This window comes from Penaeus japonicus, unplaced genomic scaffold (genome assembly GCF_977035675.1).
Source record: "Penaeus japonicus unplaced genomic scaffold, GWHDUDI00000001_assembly GWHDUDI00000018, whole genome shotgun sequence".
NCBI lineage: Eukaryota > Metazoa > Arthropoda > Malacostraca > Decapoda > Penaeidae > Penaeus > Penaeus japonicus.
This window is the reverse complement of record NW_028234420.1, coordinates 15,738,106-15,760,605: the sequence shown is the minus strand read 5'-3', so window position 1 is coordinate 15,760,605 and position 22,500 is coordinate 15,738,106. Positions and strand designations below refer to the sequence as shown.

Sequence of the window (22,500 nt, the reverse complement as noted above, 5' to 3'; positions counted from 1 at the left end):
GGAGGGGAGGAGGAGGAAGAGGAGGACAAGAAAAGGGAGAATGGAGAGAAGGAAAGAAGGGAAGAATCAGGGGGAAGAGGAAGAAAAGAAGGGAGGGAGAGAGAAAAGGAGGAGTGACGGAAGAATGAGGAAGGAGGACGAAGGAAGAGAAAAAGGAGGAGGAAAAATATATGAGATAAAGAAGGATGATTTCCAAGCCAAGGTGAAAGAAGGCAGAGCAGCGGCCGGAGCACTCGCGAGCCGGTGACAAAGCGACCGTGGAATTAATTAAACGGCGGCCGAAATGTGACGAACAGCCGGCCACCCAGGAGACGAGTGACGATTGACGACGACGACGACGCGGCGGGGGAGAGGGAGAGGGAGAGGAAGGAGGGAGAGGGAGAGGGAGGGGTGGCGAAGGTAGGGGTGAAGGTAGCAGCGCAGGGCTCGGGCTGCGACGGAGGTGAACGGGCCGGCCACACGGAAGCCTTGAGGGACCTGTTCCTCGGCCAGGTGATCACCTTGCCTTACCTGTATGTGAATCTGCCTCCGTAGCCCGCCCACCCACCCACCCTCAGCTCCCAACCCCCTCCCCTCCCCACCAATGCCCACCTCCTAATTCCACTCCTATGCCTACCTCGTCCCCACCTCCTCAAGCCCTCTCCCCTTCACCACACCCCTCGGCCGCCTACCATTTCACCGACGCCTCACCCCATCACGCCGAGGACACTCCTACAATCTCCCCTCGAACTCCCCATGCCTCTTCGACACTACTCCCCCTCCCTCATCCTCCTTCCCAACCCCATATCCCTCTCCACTCCCACTCTCATTCCCAACCCCATATTCCTCCTCTACTACCACTCTTCTTAACCCCTTTCCCTCCCCCACCCTCACTCACCTTCCCAACGCCCTATCCCTCCCCCATTCTCCTTCCCAGCCCTCTATCCCTCCCCCTCTCTCCTTCCCAACCCCCTATCCCTCCCCCACACCTACTCCCCCCCTTCTTCCTAACCCCTACTCCCACTCCCACTCCAATCCTTCTTCCCAACCCTTACCCCCACTCCCCCCCTTCCTCCTAACCCCTACTCCCACTCCCACTCCAATCCTTCTTCCCATCCCTTACCCCCACTCCCCCACTCCCACTCCAATCCTTCTTCCCAACCCTTACCCCCACTCCCCCCCTTCCTCCTAACCCTTACTCCCACTCTCCACGCCCTTGTGCAATCCCAGTACCAGGCGTTGCTGCTGTCCACCGTCCCAGGGAACAGGTAAACACCGCTGTGCACAGGTATCGATTGTTTACCGGGTTCCCTTAACTACTAGCCACACGCCCTCACTCTGCACACTTCAACAGGTGGACTCTCACTCTTACTCTCACTCTCGCTCTCGCTCCTCCTCTCCTCCCCCCCCTCTCTCTCTCTCTCTCTTTCTCTCGTGTAAACATTTGCAAAGATGCAATTTCTTTATGCGGATTAACGCGGGACGTTTTGCCTTAAGCTTTGTGTATGTAAGCGACTGTGAGCGTGTGCTAATCTTCATTGATGAGGTTCTGGAGGCTGGGTCAGGGACAGGGACAGGGGTAGGGGTAACGAGTAGGGGTAGGGGTAAGAAGTAGGGGTAAGAAGTAGGGGTAGGGGTAAGAGTAAGGGTAAGGAGTAGGGGTATGGGTAAGGGTAAGGGTAAGGGTAAGGGTAAGGGTAAGGGTAAGGGTAAGGGTAAGGGTAAGGGTAAGGGTAAGGGTAAGGGTAAGGGTAAGGGTAAGGGTAAGGGTAAGGGTAAGGGTAAGGGTAAGGGTAAGGGTAAGGGTAAGGGTAAGGGTAAGGGTAAGGGTAAGGGTAGGCTAAGGGTAAAGGTAAGGGTAAGGGTAGGAGTAGGGACAGGAGTAGGATAAGGGGTAGAGGTAACCAGTTAGGAGTAGGGGTGAGGGTTAGGAATCGAGTCACGGATAAGAGAAAAGAGTTGGGCTTCCAAATAAAGGAAGAGACAGAAACAAAAAAAAGAAAGGGAAACTCGGGGGTTGGGGGGTAGGGGTGCGTTCGGGTGGAAAATCCTCAATGACGAGGAAAAGAAAAGGGCGTGAGGACGAAGGACCTTCAAAACATGGATAAGAGCGAGGATACGAGCGGGGCAGTAGAGGTCAAGGAGTGAGAGTGGGAGGGGGAGGGGGGAAAGGAAAGGTGAAGGGGGAAATGGAAAGGGAATGGGGAAATGGAAGGGGAAGGAGGAAGGGGGAAATGAAAGGGGTAAGGGGAAGAGGGATAGGGGAACACAAGGGCAGGGACGGGATTTGTGTTCGGGAGAAAGGATGTAACCAAGCCCCTACTGTCCACCCCACCCAACACCTACAGCTGAAAGTGAAACCTTTCACGGCCAGTGGGCGTGACGGCGATACAGTCCGCCACCCGCGCTCGCCCTCGCCTCGCCACGCCCACGCAACCTGTACTTGCACCCACTTTCTACCGCCACTCAGGGACGTAGGCCTATCGCGGGGACGGACACAAAGGAAGCGCGTCGCCGAGAGCGGTCACCGCTTATGCCAATCTATATGCAGATGGAAACGTCGATTATGATGATTACTGGCCACGGAGGTAGATGCAGAGCGCGTACATACATACATACATGCCGCCTCCTGGCCCCGCGCACACCACCCCCTCGGGCCCGTTGCGTTTGATCTGATCTCCGCGAGGACAATCCCTTGTTCAAAGTCAAAGTCAAAGTGCCGCGGCCTTGGGGGAGGGGAGGGGAGGGGAGGGGAGACGAGGGGAGGGGAGGGGAGGCGAGGCGAGCGATCTCGTCCGCCTTCCGACAAGACGACAAGACGCCGACGTGTCTTTGATCTCCGCTCTCGTCTCACGCCTCGCCTCCGCTGCAAGATCCGCGTTATTAAAACTTACCGCAGCCGTTGTCGCTCCCCGGATGGCGAGCGCGCCGGCAGAATGCGCCGAAGTGGCATTTCATTTGCAAAAGTGGCCCGGGTGGGTACTCCCCTTCCCCTTCCCCTTCCCCTTCTCCTTCCTCATTCCCTCTTTCAGACAAGCTTTCCCTTCCCCTCTGGTGACCACACACACACCTGATGCTTTACACGATCTCCTCCTCTTCCCCTTCCTCTCGCGCCTGCAATTTTAAAGCTAAAAGCGCGATCCTGATTCGCGCTTCCCTACAGAGCCTTCTTTCTAAAACGCCGCCGCAAATTTATGCACCGACACTCCCCTCTCTCTCTCGTCCCTTCCCCTTCTATCCCTTCTCCTCCCCTCCCCTCCCCCACCCCTCTACTCTTAGGATTCCTTGTCTGTTATCCCTATTCAGCTTCTTCTTCCCTCCCTTTCCTCCTCCATCCTTCTCTCTTCTTTTCGTTCTCCTTCTCTCTCTCCTTTTTCTTCTCCATCTCCCCTATCACCCCCTCTATTCTTTTCCTTCTCCCTCTCCTCCTCCATCCCTCTCTCTCCCACTCCTTCTCCCTCTTCATTTCTCTCTTTTCCATCCCTCTCTCTCTTCCTCCTTCTCCCACTCACTCCCTCTCCAACTCCCTCTCACTCACTCCCAACCACTCGAGGGAAAAAATCCATTACCGCAAAAATGCAGCGTTAAAGTTGATATAAGACCAAGCGAAAGGAAATTAATGGTGCGTTGATGGAATTGTGTTGTGGTGCCACCGACCCGATAGTGGCGGCGGTGGCGGCAGGTGATAAGAGAGGTTGGAGGGTTGGAAGGCTGGGAGGATGAGGGGTTGGAGACTGGTAGGCTGGGAGGATAAGGGGCTGGATACTAGTAGGCTGGGAGGATGAGGGGTTGGAAGGTTCGATGGTTCGGGTAAAGGGTTGGAGGTCGGTAGTTAGGGAGGTAATGGGTTGGAAGCCAGAGAGGTTGAGAGGTTAGAAGGTAGGGAGGCTGAAGGGTTGGAAGGCTACAGTCTAAGATGTTGAAATGTTGAGAAGTAGGTACACGTTGGGAAGTTCGACGTCTGTGAGGTTGGAAAACTGGAAATTAAAGAGGTTTGAGAGTTAGAAAGGTTGAAACATTGAAAGGTTGAAACATTGGAAGGTTGGAGAGCCGACTCGGGAGAACTTCGTAAAGGGGTGTCGGCGTAGCTGATAAGAAGCCCGAGGTTGCGGTAGGTTTCCAAAGAAATGCCTGGTGGGTGAGGGATTTGAGCCGGGGATTGGGTGGGAGGGGTTGGGGGGTTGGGACGGGGGGGGGAGCGGTATTTCAACTAGGGGGTTTCAAGCTTCGTGTGTCCGTGTTGTGTATCTAAGTGGAGGTTGCGTCATGGGTTACGACCGAATCAAGACGGTTTTTGGGGTAGTTTGGTTCCGCGTCTTGGTTGAGAATGGTGAAAGTTTTGGTGAAGATTATGATGACAACAACACTGACCAAAATAACTATGATGAAGGTGATGATGATGATGATGATAACTGTCGACGATGATAACCACGGAAAACCGATACTTATGATAATGACGATGATAATGACGATGATGATAACAACGGCAAAAAAATGACCTACCAGCAACCCCAATGAAAATACAGAGCCCCGTGACGCAGGACAGAAACGGCTCCGGAAACTCACGCCTAATATCAACTTGTCTCCACAGAAGTTCGGACATCACAATGATTACGTACAGAAACTTCGTCCATAACTTCACCCCATTACCGGGAGCAGTATTCGCCGTTCCCTAAAACAGGCTATCAAATCAAAACAACAAAAACAAACAAACATAAAATCAAAGGAAGTTAACCCATAAACAAGCGCCCCCCCAAAAAAAAAAAAAAAAAAAAAAAAAACTTAATTAAAAGGATATCACCAAAAAAATAAAGTATTATGGCGAGCAGGTGGGAGGGAGGGGGGGATGGGGAAGGATCTTCATAAATACAACGAATAAAATATATCTCGCGTAAAAAGACGATTCCGGGAGTGTGTTTATCTGTTCAAATGTCAGACGAAGGAAGAGGAATAGGGGCAGAGAACGAGAAAAAATGGGAGATAAGAGAAAGGGCGAAAATGAAAAAAAGGGGAGAGAACGATTAAAAAGAGGAGAGAAGAAAAAGAAAAAGAGGGGGAGGTAAGAGGAAGGGCAAGAAGGGAGAGAGAGAGAACGAGAGCAAGGGAGAGATTAGGGGAAAGAGGCGGGAACGAGAGGAAAGGGAAGGGAACGAGCAGAGAAATGGAAATGACAACAGGAAGAGAGGGAGATAGGGAGAGAGCGAAGAGTTAAGAGAAGAAGACAGGGAGATAGGGATGAGAGGAAGAGAGAGAGATGGGGAAGAGAGGGGGAGAGCGAAGAGTTAAGAGAAGAAGACAGGGAGATAGGGATGAGAGGAAGAGAGAGAGATGGGGAAGAGAGGGGGAGAGCGAAGAGTTAAGAGAAGAAGACAGGGAGATAGGGATCAGAGGAAGAGAGCGAAGAGTTAAGAGAGGGAGAGAGAGAGATAGGGAAGAGAGGGAGAGAGCGAAGAGTTAAGAGAGAGAGAGGGGGGGAAGAGGGAAAACTCCCAAGAGGTAAAAGCAAGAGAACGAAAAAGAAGTTGAATTAATAATAAAGATAAAGAGAGGAAAATCGAAAGAACGGGATAGCTCTACCAATAATAAGCGAACGCGTCGTAGGAAGAGAAGAGAAGAAGATGAGAATCTGAAAGAGAGAATAAAAATGAAAGAGGGGAGAAATCGAGGAAATACATACATATACATTATATATATATATATATATATATATATATATATATATATATATATAGATATATATATATATATATATTATATATATATAAAAAAACAAATGAAGAAATACGTGGAATGAGAAAAAGAACAACACTATGAGAAGAGACAGATGAAAAAAACAGAGAATGAGGAGGAAAGACAATAAAGAGAGGAAGAACGAGCGAAAGGGGAAGAGAAAATAATGAGCAAGAGCAGAGGGAGCCAGAGATGACAGTAACAACGGCTGTCAATGCGGAGCTTATCCCACGACTGACAGCTGGATCTTTGGGGCCAGTGATGCAAAATAAAATACCGGGGTCTGTATGTCCGCATTTATGGATGGAGGGATGTATATCATTTATGTCAGAAGTGATGTATGTGTATATACATATATGTATGTATGTGTGTGTAAATGTATGTATGTATTATATATATTATATATATATTAGTTATATGTATGTGTATAAGTGTATATACATGTATATGTATATAAATGTATGTGTGTGTGTGTGAGTGAGTGTGTGCGTGTGCACATATAAAGAAAACGCAACCTTAATAAGATAAGACTCGCACAGAAATATATAAAGGCTGCCTCAGAAGGGCCAAGCGAGGAGGCTGGGAATCCATGCCAGGGAATCCACAAGGGGGTAGGGGGTGCTGAACCCCTGGCAGGAGCCACAAGGAACACACAGCTTACCTGCGAGCGAGGACTTGAGGCAGTTGGCAGCGGATCGCCAGCACAGGCAAGCCAGCTGAGCCGCCGCCGCCGTGATGGAGGCGGCATCGGGCATCCTTCGAGGCCGACCTCTGCTCTCACTCAGGCCTCGGCCAGTCCAATAAACAAAAAGCTCTATTTTACACACATCTTCCTGTCCGGTGCGTCAAACTGTGGGAGGTATGATGAATGGCGTGTCACTCTAATCCCGTCTACATCACTCTGTCGCTACAATAGCTTTAGGCTTGACCCTTGGTGTCCCATCCACGCCACTAGTGCTACCGGGAATGCTGCGCTGCTACACCTGCCGCTGTCGGGAATGTGTCTGGTATATAACCGAATCTTGCTTGCTAGCCCAGAAGTATGCATGTGTAGTAATCGCTCTCTCTCTCTCTCTGTGTCTCCCTGCATGAATAAACATACCTGCATGTGGCTGTTCGTTATTCCCTAACAGGCGTGTCTTACCGCAGGCCGCGTCTCCGCTCAGCCTTCGTTGCGACCTACAGCTCCTCATGCGGCCGTGCCCCTCATCTCTCTCTCTCTCTCTCTCTCTTTCTCAACGCGCCCTATACCCGATACCCTGTGAGTGTCCCCGGGCCAGGTGGGTAAAACTAGTTCTCTTCGGGTGTCCCTGCACTCAGCTGACAAACCTGCTTGGGAGTGCATCTGTTACGTAACAGGTAACAAAGTGGCGTAACACCTCTCGTGTACACCAAGCTCGCTCTCCCACGCTCCCGTGCACAGAGCGAGGAGGCGGTACTATTTATACTCCTTTTAATTACCACACCTTCTCTTCGCCAAGCTACTACAACTACCTCACTGTGGACTGAGCGTCTGCACCTCTAAATCAGCCCTGGTTATTAATGTGCCTCCTTTCTTTAGATCCCTGTCTCCACATGTAGCGACTCGCCTGCCTCGCACCAGCCGTGCGAAAAAGCGATCCATTTTCCAGTCATAAATCCAGGATTAATCCCGATCCCACAATCGCTAATCAAGCTACTGTGATCCTTCAACAGATGTCCCAGGGCTACGTGTTGAGGCTACGCGCATTTAAAACTACAACCTTGGCTAATTACCTCTACCCCTTTAAATACTACGCTACACGCCCCGGCAATTACCCTGAGACTTCATTTGAATAACGAACCACCTTGCCCGCCACCTTCCTCCGCCAGACCGCCCGACCGCCCGCCCGCCCACACGACAACGGGGATGACATAGAAACATGAATAATTCCCTATCAACAGAAACGACTCTAAAACTCGCTTTTTTCTACCTCTTGATAACTATGTTCTCTTTTTAAGGCGATGATGTGCGTTAGAGCTTGGTAATGATGGGCTGAGAGCAACATGACACTGTTGTATTTCAAATAATTATCGTGACCAACCGGTTAATCATCAAATGATTATCATCACTGGCCTGTCAAACTTGCCATCCATCAACACCAACCTGTCAACCATCAAACAATTATCATGACTAACCAATCAACTTGTCATCCATCATTACCAACCTGTCAAGTGCATCTTCGCATCAAAGGAAAAAAAAAGGATAAATAACATTCCCCTGAATAGGACCTCCAACGGACTCCACCGCCGAACCGATATCGCCAACGGACATCCTTCACGATCCTCTCGGCACTACCCCCCTCCTCGTGCCTGCCCCCTACCCCTTCCTCCTACCTACCCCCTACCCTCCTCTCACTCCCATCCCCTGCCCCGTCAGCTGATTTCAATGCCCAACTGGGTGTGATCATTCTCCCTCCTCCCTAGCCCTGCTCTCGTAACATGCCCATACCCAGCCAATACCAGCGCACTGCCGGACGTACCCTGCTTCGAGAAGGGGCTGGGTATCGGCTGGTGGTCGGACCTACTCTAGAACGTGGAGAGATCAAGCCTAGCTAGTTATCTAGGCCAGAAACAAGCAAACAAGTTCAACCTTCCCCCATGGCGCCCGTGGCAACGCACCGAGTTACCTGTGTTTACCTGCACCGTTTCCCTATCGGCTGCGGTCTCTCTGGGACTGCGCTGCCCTCGCTATCTAAGGACGCGTAAACAATACTATCAACGCGATCCTTCCTCAATCCTATCTACCCTACTTGTCGGTTGTATATCCTGTCTGAAAACGCTTTGATCAATGCAGGTCAGTGAATGTTATCGTGTGAGAACAATCGAGCGTTCATTGGCATTTCGTTCGGTCGGCACGCGACGCGCTGAACTCCGGTGCCTCGCGAACAATGCAAAGCAGCCGCTGCAACCGAGGCGCCTCTTTCTTGACACCTCACTCGGCCTTCACTTCTTTAAGACACCGGATACCTTGGTACCAACGGCGCGTCGCCCCCCGTCCCACCCCCACGCCCTCCGTCACCCGCGGCGCAGCGCCCGTGCCCAGTGGCAGAGGGCGACGCCTGTGCCCATGGTCGCTGCAGGGGTTCACCAGCACGAAGCAATGCACAGCCACGTGCCCGGCGGCCACCGCTCCTCGCGCCGCCGCCCCGTCACCGCCACCACCACTATTTACACAAACAAACAGGCGGATCCAGCCCCGCGCTCCGGAGCCCTGGTACCGGGAGATGGTACACTGGTTGTTACGCTCAAGTGTTAATGTACCCTCGGAGACGAGTCGAGTGTACCACCCCTTCCCCACCCTGGATCCGCCAGCAAGGAACAGGTTAGTATAAGCAGGTAGTGAGTCTGGCAGGCCAGTCTAGGGTTACCACCACTCGGCTTCGGGTTGTTAGTAAACACTACCAAAAATCTACCCAACTCCAGCGTTAATCACAGCTACGGGGGTTAGGCGACAACTACGGCCTCGTATAATTACCCTGTGTGCACGCGTCCTGCGAAAAGCACTGTCTTGCTAAGATGACTTATAATCCGATTTGCAAAACTTTTTGTGAGACGCGATACGCAAGTGTGTTAAGCAACAAGCGCGCTCAGAGAACCTTTCACCGTCACGACACACACGACACTGAGCGACCTTTTCCAGAGCCAACCAGACTCGCCCAGCCAAGCCAGGTGAAACTGGCGCTAACTCTCACGGCTCTGGAAAGCACCCACGCTCTCTTTCGCTCACTACGTACGCATTTTAGGCGCATTCGAGCCACCTATGCACAATAGTGAATTAGCACGAGCCTTTCTTTAACTCTTCCAATCGATATCCACGGCCGAAAGAGACGAGCGCCAGGACCGTGAAGATTAGTGCGGGAACCACAACAAAAGGGTCCATTGAATGCTTCCTGACCTTCCAAACAGGCTGAGGCATTTCCGCCATGCCCTTTGCTACCCAGGCCGAGTCATCACAACAAACTGCCCCACGGCGGACATGGAGGAAGTAATTACGATAGGCCTAGCTTCCTTGAGAGGACTGAGCCTTCCTCGAGAGCTGACGGAGTTGACCCGTTCTGGAACCACACGTAGAGAGATCCTGCGCACGCTAAATCACAGCTCAGGACTGTCGCGGACTTAAAAGTTATTACAGCAGGTTTAATGTCCCGAGAAAGAGAGAGAGAGAGTTGCTGGGCAGTTGCAGAATCTGATTGCGATGTTTGTAATTCAAATAGGATTCGGTCTTGCTCTGCCGCGGATCAATTTTTTTTGAGGCAGTTACGTAAAGCGTCTTTTTTGTTTCTTTTGCTGAAGAGATTGGATGGGATTCTTGGCTGCGAGGGATTTTATTTTCTCCTCTTTTCCTCTTTTCTTTTTTTAGTTCTTTGCTGACTTCCTTTTTCTCTATATATCTCCATTCTATTGCTATGTTTCCTTGATTTTCATCATAATTCTATTCATTCTCTTTTTGATATACTTTTTCATGTTCTACGTTTGTTTACATTCTCACTATCTGCTATCTCATCTCTCATCCCATCTCCCCTCCTCCCTACTCCCACACCCATCCACCCCCTCCCTCCCTCCCTCCCTTCCACTCTCCCTCTCCTTCCTTTCTCTTTCCGCAAAACCGGAACTCCAATTCATCCTTCGTGAAATGCCACCGATCTCGCGTTCCCCGGCATTTCCCGCGACCTGAGGCTGTTATCCGTAATTATCGCCTGTTAATCGCTCGTGTATTGCGATTCCTTTCATCGGGAATCCTTTCATGTTTTTATTTTATTTTTTTTTAATCTTTGTTTTATTATTATTATTACTTTTTTTTGGGGGGGGGCGACGTCACTGTCACTTATTTTTCTGTCTGTTTGTCTGTCTCTCGCTCTTTTTCTTTCCCTTTCTTTTTCCCTTTTCTTATCTCCCCCCCTCTCTCTATCTTTCTCTCCCTCTCTTCCTCCTTCTCTCTCTTACTCCCCCTCTCCTTCTCTATTTTACTCCCCCTCTCCCTCTCCTTCTCTCTCTCCCTCCTCTTCCCCTCCCCTTCTCTCTGCTTCCGGTTAGATAAATGACTTTGTCTTTTTTTTCCTTTCTCTTTAGTCTAAAAATAGCATCGACAGCACACACTTCCTTCCGCTTGTCTGCTGTTTTAATTGGTGCGTGATATCAGTGCATGTTTAAGATAAAAAATAATTACATTGTAATAAAGACGTACATGATGTGCATTTGCCACTCGATACAGTCCCGAAATAACGATGAAATGTGTGTGTGTGTGAGAGAGGATGGGGGCGGGGGGGGGGGGGCAGGTGAAGATGATGGGGGAAGGGAGAGAGGGAGGTGGGAGGTGGGAGGGAGAAGGGAGGTGGGAGGGGGAAGGGAAGAGGGGAGATGGAGATTGGAGGGGATAGGTGACGGGAGGTGGTGAAAGATGGGGGAGTAGGAGGAGGGGGGGGGGGGAAGGAGTTAGGGGAGAGGGAGATGGGAGGGGTCGGGGGGAAGGGAGATCAGGGTTAGGGAAGGGGAAGGGAGAGCGGGGTTAGAGGGGGGGGGTAAGGGAGAGCGGGGTTGAATGTAGTGATCAATGGGGCTGCAGCTTCGGCGATAAACCCGTAGCAGAAGTTAAATCGGAACTTCCAGAAGGTTCCACACGTCGGCGAACAATAGCGAGGCGAACTCTGGACAGGATACGATATCCAGCGTCCATTTCGCAAGACGTAATATGATTGGGGAGAAAAAAACAACGTAAAAACGTAAAAAAATAAAATCTAAATCCATCGTCAATTCCGTAGAGCTAAGTTTGAAAGAGAGGAGGAAAAAGCCGCCGTTCTTTCGTAATATAATTGAAAAAAAACGTAAATTCAACGTCATTTCTCAGGACGTAACATGTCTGAAAAAAGGAAAAAAAGGAAGATATCATCGTTATTTCGTTAGACATACTACGATAAAAAATCTATAATTATAATTAACGATAAAAAATATAACCAAATGCATAAAAAAACAAAATTCCTATAACGTAAGAAAAATAACACATATAAAATAAAAATAATAAGGGGGAGATAACACCAAACGAGAACCATACCTCATCGATCGAGCGAAAACGAAAAACGGAAAAGAAAACGTCGAACACACCTTTTCCAATCCCCTCCCTCTCCCCCCTCCCACCTCCCCCATCCCTCTTCACCCTCTTACCTCGACCCCTACCCCATCCCTCTTCACCATTTTATCTCGACCCCTCCCCCTTACCCCAGTTTCATAACAAAAAATAATAATAAAAATGCCCCAATCATTGCCAGATATCACGAGATGCAAAACCAAAACAATGGGCGCTCCACTAATTAATATTCGATGTCTGTTTCAGGTGATCAAGGTTATGCCCAGCGGAGCGAGGGCAAATAATGAGACATTTTTCTACCGTGACCGGCAAGTGGAGAGGAGAAGAGAGGAGAGGAGAGGAGGGGGACAGGGAAAGGGGGAGTGGGGGAGGGGGAGAGAGAGGGAGAGGCAGAGGGATGGGGATAGGGAGGGAGGGAGGGAGGAAGGAAGGAAGGGAGGGAGGGAGGGAGGGAGAGAGAAAGAGTGAGAGTGAGAGAGAGATAGAGAGAGTGAGAGTGAGAGAGAGAGAGAGAGAGAGAGAGAGAGAGAGAGAGAGAGAGAGAGAGAGAGAGAGAAAGAGAGAGAGAGATAGAGAAATAAATAAATAGAGAAAGAAAGTGGGAAAGAGAGAGAGTAAGGAATCAAAGAAAAAAGAGACTGTCAACGGCGGCTTAATGCATTCCGATATAACCGCTTTGATATAAAAAACCGTTAACACTTAAACTCAATCCCCGTCTCCACCCCCCCCCCCCAAAAAAAAAAAAAAAAAAAAAAAAAGATGAGAGAGAGAGAGAGAGAGAGAGAGAGAGAGAGAGAGAGAGAGAGAGAGAGAGAGAGAGAGAGAGAGAGAGAGAGAGAGAGAGAGAGAGAGAGAGAGAGAAATACTGACCCTGATAATGATAATATTAATAACTACAATAACAATGATCATAATAATAACGACAATAACAACGATAATAACAATAACAACAACAATAATAGGATAAACGATAAAAAATAATACAGATGATAACGATACTACCAATAACAACAACAAAGATATCAACAAAACCGCCATAAAAATCCCAACAACAGAAAAAGGAAAATAATCCCAACAATACGAAGATACAAGCAACGATTTCTCCCTGGTCATCTTGCCGTAATGCCGCGTGACCTTGAGAACGGGTCCCGGATGAGGGCAAGGGCATTCGACCTCATCTCCGCCCGGGGGAAATGATCAGCCGACCAGTCCTCGGGGGTGAGGGATGGGAGGGTGGGAGGGGGAGGGGGGAGGGGAGTCATTTCCACACGGGGGCGAACGACCTCAGAAACCGAAAGTGTCTTTTTTTAAAGGGGGGAGGGGGAGAGGGGGAAGGGGGTTAGGCGAGCGATCAAAGGTACAGATATAAAGGCTTGGAGTGGGGAGCTGCCTATCTGTATGTCTATCTATCGAAGCTCTTTGTCGGTTTGTCAATATGGTTCATACCGAGAGAGAGAGAGAGAGAGAGAGAGAGAGAGAGAGAGAGAGAGAGAGAGAGAGAGAGAGAGAGAGAGAGAGAGAGAGAGAGAGAGAGAGAGAGAGAGAGAGAGAGAAAGTGAGAGAAGTACCAACAAAGAAAAAAAGAAAGAGAGAGAAGAGAGATAAAAAAACGAGTGAAATAGAAAGAAAAAGAACAGGGGAACAAGAGAGAGAAATAGAATGAGAACGAGAGAGAAAGTGAGAGAAGTACCAACAAATAAAAAAAAGAAAGAAGAAGAGAGAAAACCAGAGAGTAAGATTCCAAAGCCAACGCAAAAAAAAAAATCAATTGGTGATCAAAAGAAATCACATAATTGCATCCTACCAAGATCCTAACCCGTAGTAAGACCCCCACCCCCCACTCCCTGGCGGCGAGGTCATACAATCGAACATCAAAAAAGAAAAAAAGGAATCTCGCAGAATCTCGCAAGGTCTCGCAAGTCTCTCGAGAGTCAAGTGGTTCGGGATTCAACGCCCTCTTCCGATCCTGCGCTCCCTCCCCTCCCTCCCTCCCTCTCCCTCCCTCCCTTCCCCTCCCCCGTCCCTCAGGTAGTCGAATCGTGCAATTAGGATCATGCAATCTGACCTCTTCTTGCTGGATCGAAGGAGGAGGAGGAGGAGGTGATGGAGGAGGGGGAGGAGGATGAGGTGGAGGATGAGGTGGAGGTGGAGGAGGAGAAAGAGGAGGAGGAGGAGGAGGAGGAGGTGGAGAAAGAGGAGGAGGAGGAGGAAGAGGAGATGGAGATGGAGGTGGTGGAGGAGGAGGAGGTGGTGGTGGATGAGAAATAGGAGGAGGGGAAGGAGGAGAAGGAGGTGGAGGAGGAAGAGGAGGAGGAGGAAAAGGAGCAGCAGCAGATGTACCAGAAGTAGAAGAGGAAGAAACAGATGAAAAAAAAAATAGAGGTGGAGGAATAAAAGTAAAACAAAAAACGAGGTAGAGAAAGGAGGACAGCTTCCTTCATTCCTCGTCCCCAGACACAAAAGACAAAGAAGAAAAAACGGAAAAAAACATACGACAGATCTATGCCCCGCCGCATCTCCCGCCCGCGCGTCTTAAGGGCGGGCGGACGGGCGGACGGGCGGATCGGGTGGGTGTAGCGCACAATAAGGTCCAGCCGACAACGAGGCACTGAGGTCACACACACGCGGAAGAAGATATAAGAGTGAGTGCAAGAGAGAGAGAGAGAAAAAAAAAAAGTCTAAAATTGTAACACTGTTGCTTGAGGGTGATGATAGTGATAATGCAAAGGGTGCAGATGGTGGAGGGTGTTGGGGGGAGGGGAGGGAGGGGAGGGAGGAGAGGGGAAAGAGAGAGAAGAGGGAGAGAGAGGGGAGAGGGGGAGAGGGAGAAAGGGGAAAATGGGAAAGGGGGAGGGGAAAGGGAGAGGGAGAGAGGGAAAGGGGGAAGAAGAAGATGGGAGAGGGGAGACGGGAGAAGGAGGGACAGGAATAGGAGGAGAAGAGGGTGGGTGATGGAGGAGGCGGTGGCGGCAAGGAGAGCCAAAGCCAAGTGGTGGGGGCGAAGAAGGTTTGGGGATGGGGGGGTAGGAAGGGGTGTCAGAAAGGCAGGGGAAGGAGGAAGGGGTGGGGTGGAAGGGGGAGGGGGAAGAGGAAGAGGCGGAGGAGGTGGGGGTGAGAAGAGGAAGAGGAGGAGAGAGTGTAAGGACTGGGGAAGTGGATGATTGATGAAATGAAAACGAAAGGAGCAGAGAGAGAGAGTTAGAGAGAGAGAGAGAGAGAGAGAGAGAGAGAGAGAGAGAGAGAGAGAGAGAGAGAGAGAGAGAGAGAGAGAGAGGAGGGGGGGGGGGGGAGGGAGAAAGAGAGAGAGAGAGAGAGAGAGAGAGAGAGAGAGAGAGAGAGAGAGAGAGAGAGAGAGAGAGAGAGAGAGAGAGAGAGAGAGAGAGAAGAGAGAGAGAAAGAGTGAGAGAGAGAGAGAGGAAGAAGAGAGAAAGAGAGAAGAGAGAGAAGTAGAATGAAAAATGAAGATGCAGAAGGAGAAAGTACAAAGTGATAAGAAAAGAGGTTCCAAAAGTGGTGGAGGGGATCGGGGGAGAGAGAGAGAGAGAGAGAGAGAGAGAGAGAGAGAGAGAGAGAGAGAGAGAGAGAGAGAGAGAGAGAGAGAGAGAGAGAGAGAGAGAGAGAGAGAGAGAGAGAGAGAGAAGAGAAAAGAAGAGAAGAGAAGAGAAGAGAAGAGAAGAGAGAGAAGAGGCCAACGGGAAAGAAGGGCGTTAGAAAGAGGAAGAGTCGATAAAGAAAGGGGGGAGAGGAAGGAACGAAATTAGCCTGATGGAAGACACGACCCAGAGATCCGATGACGACAGAAAAGAGGAGGTGATACAATGAGACCCCCCCCCCCACACACCCTTCCACCTACCTTCCGCCCCGAAAAAAAACAAGAAAAAATCGACAATAAAGGACGCGCCATAGATAAAAGACGGGTGATGTACAGATGGAATAAAAAAGGAGAGGGGGGAAATGGAAAGAATAGGGGAAAGAAAGAGAGAGAGAGAGAGAGAGAGAGAGAGAGAGAGAGAGAGAGAGAGAGAGAGAGAGAGAGAGAGAGAGAGAGAGAGAGAGAGAGAGAGAGAGGAGGGAGAGAGAGAGAGAGAGAGAAAGAATGAAAGAAAGAAAGAGAGAGAGAGAGAGGAAGAGAGAGAAAGAGACAGAAAGGAAGAGAGAGAGAGGGACAGAAAGGAAGAGAGAGGGAGGAGAAAGAGAGAGAGAGAGAGAGAGAGAGAGAGAAAATGAAAGAGAGAGAGAGAAAATGAAAGAGAGAGAGAGAGAGAGAGAGAGTGAGAGAGAGAGAGAGAGCGAGAGAGACAGTCAGAGACAGAGAGCGAGAGAGAGAGAGAGAGAGAGAGAGAGAGAGAGAGAGAGAGAGAGAGAGAGAGAGAGAGAGAGAGAGAGAGAGAGAGAGAGAGAGAGAGCGAGAGGGACAGTCAGAGACAGAGAGCGAGAGCGAGAGAGAGAGAGAGAGAGAGAGAGAGAGAGAGAGAGAGAGAGAGAGAGAGAGAGAGAGAGAGAGAGAGAGAGAGAGAGAGAGAGAGAGAGAGAGAGAGAGAGAGAGAGAGAGAGCGAGCGAGAGAGAGAGAGCGAGAGAGTCAGACAGAGAGAGAGAGCGAGAGAGACAGTAAGAGACAGAAAGCGAAAGAGATGTACAGAGACAAAGAGAAAGAGTAAGAGAGTAAGAGAGAAAGACGATAAAAAAAACCTTGGAATATGAACCGAGACGTCCCAATACAGAGAAGGGACATGCAAGGATCATACATAGCTCGTGGGGATATGGCCCAGTGTTCAATCTCAGTGTTGAACAGCGGGTTGGGATGCTGACAGAGGGCGAAAGCTGCTATCACAGGGTGTATGTTGTGGGGCTGTGTGTAGGCTGTGATGTATGCTGTATGCTGTGGTGTGTGCTGTGGCGTTGTGGTGTGTCTCGTGGCGGTATGTTATGATGTATCCCTGTGATTTGGTGTATGTTGTGGCGCTTTTGTACTTATGATTATGGTGCACGTCGTGGCGCTGTGGTGTAGCCTGTGGTGCCGTGGTGTATGATGTGGTCATTCCTGGTAAGGAAGGAGGAGGAGGAGGAGGAGGAGGAGGAGGAGGAGGAGGAGGAGGAGGAGGAGAGAGAGAGGGAAGAGGTGTTTTTGTTATAGGAACCAGAGGCACAGGGACGTTGGAAGAGAAAGGGCAGTTATGACCCGAAGCATGATGGATATGGCGACGAAGGAAATGGGAGGCTATGTATGGATATGCATTGTGTGTGTGTGTGTGTGTTTGTGTGTGTGTGTGTGTGTTTGTGTGTGTGTGTGTGTATGTGTGTGTTTGTGTTTGTGTGTGTGTGTGTGTGTGTGTGTTTGTGTGTGTGTGTGTGCGTGTATGCGTACACGTCTTTGTGGGGTGTGTCACTGATTGATTGATTGATTGATTGATTGATTGATAGATAGAGATAGAGAGAGAGAGATACATAGATGGAAAAAAAGAGTGGTAGAGAGAGAGAGAGAGAGAGAGAGAGAGAGAGAGAGAGAGAGAGAGAGAGAGAGAGAGAGAGAGAGAGAGAGAGAGAGAGAGAGAGAGAGAGAGAGAGAGAGAGAGAGAGAGAGAGAGAGAGAGAGAGAGAGAGAGAGAGAGAGAGAGAGACTGAGCCAAACAAGCGAATCCGGAAGGCAGAACATCCGACAGCAGGACAGCCGAGCAAGCAGTGCGACCAGCAGCGACGACCCGTTTCAGATGTGGTGACAGACCGCTGGTGATGAAGCGCCTCACATGGAGTCTCCTCGCTATATACTCGGGCGGCTGGTCGGTCGGTCGGTCGGTCGGTCGGTCGGTCGGTCGGTCGGTCGGCTGGCCTGCGGTGGTGGTGGCGCAGAGCCTGGCCGCCTGCCAAGCCTGTGTTGGGCTGTTTATGTGTAGACGTGTATGTGTGTGTGTGCGTATTGTGTGTCTCGTGTACGTGTTATTACGTGTGTTTATCTCTGCGCGTGTGCTTGCGACAAAATTACGGTGGTTGTTTGTGATTCTGAGCGTGGATGCTGGCGTTCTCTTGCTTGCTTGTTTGTGAGCGAGCGAGTGTGTGTGTACGTGCGTGCGTGCCTGTGTGCCTCCGAATGCGGGAAGTGCTCGGAGCCCTTGTGCCCGCGGCTGCTAGAATCTTCCACGATACGTAATCGCATCATACAACCACATCACTCGCACCTTACCTGGCCCTTGTGTTCACCGGCGCCACCGCGGCGTCACCACACTCACCTGCAACAAGAGGAAAAAACATAATGTATCGTTTTATTTAAGAGCATCTGATGTGAGTGGAGAATTAGGTGTCCTGGTGACAGCAATGGTAGATACTAATCATAGGCCTACTCTTTCTTCTCCTAGAGGAAAAATTGGTTCTTTGTTACTCTCATTTAGGATACTACTCACGACAGTACACACAAGACTTACCACACAACGACAATAACTAACGCAGTACTACATCATCATCATCATCAACATCATCACCATTACCACCACCATCACAACCACCATCTCAACACATCAATGTAACAAAAAATAATATACAAATAAAAAATAGAACCCAATTAAAAACAAACAAAGAAAAAAAAACATTGAACAAAGGACCCCTTCAAGGCTCCATAGAGCAGCTCCTTCGCCCCATCCCCGCGTCCTTTAAATCCCCCTCGACGCGTCTAAGGAAAAACGCCACTATCGAGGCCCGGGAGAGGCGCTCCCCCGTCAACGGCAGGGGGGGAAAGTGTGTGTGTGTGGGGGGGGGGGGTCGCTGCGTCTCACGGTACAAGGGCGAGTTCGTAAGGGCAATTTGGGATTGAAGGGTTGGGGAGGAGCGAGAGAGGGAGAGAGAGAAAGAGAGAGAGAGAGAGGTTTATGTCTTTGTCTGTCTGTCTTGTTTGGTTGGCTTGTCTGCCTGTCTGTCTGACTTTTCTCTCTCTCTCTCTCTCTCTCTCTCTCTCTCTCTCTCTCTCTCTCTCTCTCTCTCTCTCTCTCTCTCTCTATCTGTCTCTCCATCTCTTTCTTTCTTTCTTTCTTTCTCTCTCCCGCAGAAGTAGATGAAGAAACAACACAACCGAGACAAAATGTAACACAATAACCATACATTAATTCATCAGATCTGTTTCTACACACACTACCAACGTATATAAGTAAACTTTCCTTAAATTATATACAAAACAAACAGAAGAAAATGATAACCAATCAAAAGAAAATCATAATCTTGCACAGATTGTCTTTGCAAACCGCTAACTTCATAGAATCGACTCCACTTCCCTTCCCAGTGTAAAAAAAACTGGGCACTCAACATAGCAAAGTGAACTGTTTACATCTCAGGGGGATTGCACAAGAACGGCAAGGATATGCAACGGTGTGTACCTTGATATTGCAACCTGATTATTCCCCGACGCAGTGTCGCATTCCTGGCATGACCTCTTCAAAACACAGACAAACAAATATACGAACACAAAGAAACACATAAAGCAGGACAGACACTCACTCACAAACACACTCACTCACAAACACACACACACACACACACACACACACACACACACACACACACACACACACACACACGCACTCACAAACACACTCACTCACAAACACACACACACACACACACACACACACACACACACACACACACACACACACACGCACACTCACTCACAAACACACACACACACACACACACACACACACACACACACACACACACACACACACACGCACACACACGCACACTCACTCACAAACACACACACACAAACACGCACTCACACAAACACTCTATTGCACCAACAGTCGTCCCGTCCAACGGCTTGTCCGACTGCTGCTGCATTCTGTGCCCGGAAAATCAAGCTATATATTTGGGATCTCTCTTATTCCTCTTTTTGGTTTTTGTTTGTCTATCTTTCTTAATCCGCCCATCTGTCTGTCTGTCTGCTTGTTCGTTTCTTTCTCTTTCTCTCCCCCCTCCCACCTTCCTCACTCTCTTTCCCTCCCTCTCTCCTTCTCTCTGTATTTCTCTCTATATCTATCCCTCTCCCTCCCTCCCTCCCTTATCCCTTATCCCTCGTCCTTCCACCCTCCTCCTCTCCCTTCCTCTCCTCTCCCTCCTTCCCTACCACCCTCACTCCTTCCCTCCCTCTCTCCTTCCCTCATCCCTCCACCCACCACCCTCCTCCTCTCCCTTCCCTCCCTCCCTCCCTCCTACCCTCATCCCTAATCCCTCCACCCTTAACCCACCACCCTCCTCCCCTCCCTCCCTCCCTTTCTCCCTCCCTCCTCTCCCTCTCGTTCTGGTCCGACCATCCTGCAAACGAGGCTGTCTGTTCTCCCTCAGGTAGGCTAATTTCTGTTCGGATCAGGTAACTTAAGTGCAATTCGCATGCATGTCGCTTCTAGTTTTCCCTTATTTCATATTTTCCATATCGTTCTGTTTCTAGATTTGCGTCGGGATAGTGGTAGTTGTGGTGGTTGGGGGGGGGTAATACCCTCCTTTTTCCATCTGTTGCCCCGTTTGTTCGTTTAAAATGACATTGACTTTATTTATAAAAAAAATGAAAGAAGGTGAGAGGAAGCGAAAGAAAAGAGGAGGAAGGCAGAAGAGAAGAAAGAGAAGGCGTGGACTATCTAATTTCTAAAGTATTCCAACTTCATCCACTCACCACGCTAATCTACCCCCTCCCTCCCTCCCTCCCTCTCCCTCTAACAATAAGCCAAAATCTCCACAAACACAAACGGCTCCCCCTCCCCCCCTTCCCCTTCCTCCACCCCCCTCGAAGGCCCAACGCACCCTCCCCCCTCACCACCACGACCCCGCCAACACCACACCAACACCCGGGGAGCGTTGTCGCAACTCTCACTCTTGCCCACGCGCTGTCATGACCTGCTTATTGCTCGCAACTTCTAACCTACGGCTTGACGCCCGTTAGGATCCACTCCTACCTCCCCCCCCCTCCCCCTCCTCCCCTTCCTCTATCCCTTCCCCTTCCCCTTCCCCTTCCCCTTTCTCTTCCTCTTACCCCTCCCTGCCCGGCCCCACATCTCCTGCTCAGTTTATTTGCTACTGCATTTTCCCCCCTTTTTATCTTTCTGTATCTCTCTCTCTCTGATTATGTCTTTCACTTTCTGTTTCATTTCTCTCTCTCTTTTTTCTCTGTGTGTCTGTCTGTTCGTCTGTCTCTCTCTGCTGCCATTCCTCTCTCTCTCTCTCCCTCCCCACTCTCTCCCTTCTCTCCCTCTCCCCCTACCTCCCGCTTCCAAGTTTATCCAACTTCCACTCATCTTTTTTTTACTACTACCACCGTACCTTCGCATCGTCTCCCCCCCCCCCTCTCATGGTACCGCGCTGGGGTCGCCCCTTCCTAACCTTTACTTGAACAGGGATGCAAATGCAAGCATCCACCCTGCTTTACCCCTCCTCCCCCTCCCCCTCCCCACTACCTCTTTCCTCTCCCCCTCCCCCTCCCCCCACTTCTTTCCTCTCCCTCTCCCCCTCCCCCTCCCCCTCCCCTAAGTCTTTCCTCTCCCTCTCCCCCTCCCCCTACTTCTTTCCTCTTCCCCCCTCCCCTTACTTCTTTCCTCTCTCTCACCCTCTCCCCTCTTCTCCCTCCCCTCCCCCCATCCCGCCCACCTCTTTTCTCTGCCTTCGGGATTCCTCGTATTCTTTTTATTTTTTTTCTGAACCTGGTCTATCACAAGATAAATATTTCTTCTCTTTGCTTTTCTTTTTCCTTCGCCTTGAGATTTATATGACTGTCTCGAAGATAAATATTTACATCTGTGCTTGTTGTTCTGAACGCAATCGGCCTTTGAAGAGTGCCTGCGCGTGCTTGAATACTTATTTGCTTCACTGGCATATATAAATATAAAAAAAAACACACATAAAAATGAAAAATAAATGACAAAAAATAATAATGCCTTCCCCGCGGTAAAAATTGCATGCAACATTCGCTAATGAAACTGCCATAAGGAATTAATTATATGAATCAAATCGGCGCATCCCATTATCGGACAAAAACCACCAAGCCAAACTTATTACGTACGAAACCTCAACATTCGAGTTCAACACCCTAGTTTTTTTTTCTTCACCTCTTCCTCATTCTCCTTCTCCTCCTCCTCCTGTTTCTCATTCTCCTTTTTCTTCTTCTTCTTCTTCCTCTTCTTCTTCTTCTTCTTCTTCTTCTTCTTCTTCTTCTCTTCCTCCTCCTCTTCCTCCTCCCCCTCCATGACCTCGCACTCGAGGCACACTCAAAACCTCGATCTCTACCCTACATCTCAGCAATTCTCATCCACCCTAACACACCCTGGTACTAATGTACCCTGACCTCCCCCCCCCACCCTTAAATATGCCCCCCCCCACCCTCCGAGCAAGTCACGGTGTCAAGAGGTCGCAGGTCAAGGGAAGGTCACCTCCAGTTGGCAGGAAATAGTGCGAGTTGTTCTACGCGCTCCCCGACGGAGTTTTATTCGGTGCCGCCGCCGCCTCCTCCTCCTGCTGCTGCTGCTCCTCCTCCTCCTCCTCCTCTTCCTCCTCCGTCTACGCCTCTGCTTCTTGTTCTTCTTCTTCTTTTTCGTCTTCTTCTTCTTCCTTCCTCCTCCTCCTGTTTTGTTCTTGCTCTGCGTCTTCTACTGCTTTTTTTTTCTTTTGTTTCCTTTGTCTTCTTTATCTCCCTATTCTCTTCCAATTTATTTATCTA

The 22,500-nt window shown here is 49.8% G+C and overlaps 2 protein-coding genes across 2 annotated transcripts in view; both read right to left on the bottom strand.

Moving 5' to 3' along the window:
* The window catches only part of LOC122259818 (uncharacterized), a 158,468-nt gene that overhangs the window by 64,045 nt on the left and 71,923 nt on the right, over positions 1-22,500 (bottom strand). The window lies entirely within an intron of this gene.
* Positions 17,586-22,500, bottom strand: part of LOC147469892 (uncharacterized) — a 56,734-nt gene continuing 51,819 nt past the window's right edge. The window contains exon 2 of the transcript XR_015191841.1: positions 17,586-18,037. The gene's annotated coding sequence lies outside the window, so the exon portion shown is untranslated. The remainder of the gene's footprint in view (positions 18,038-22,500) is intronic.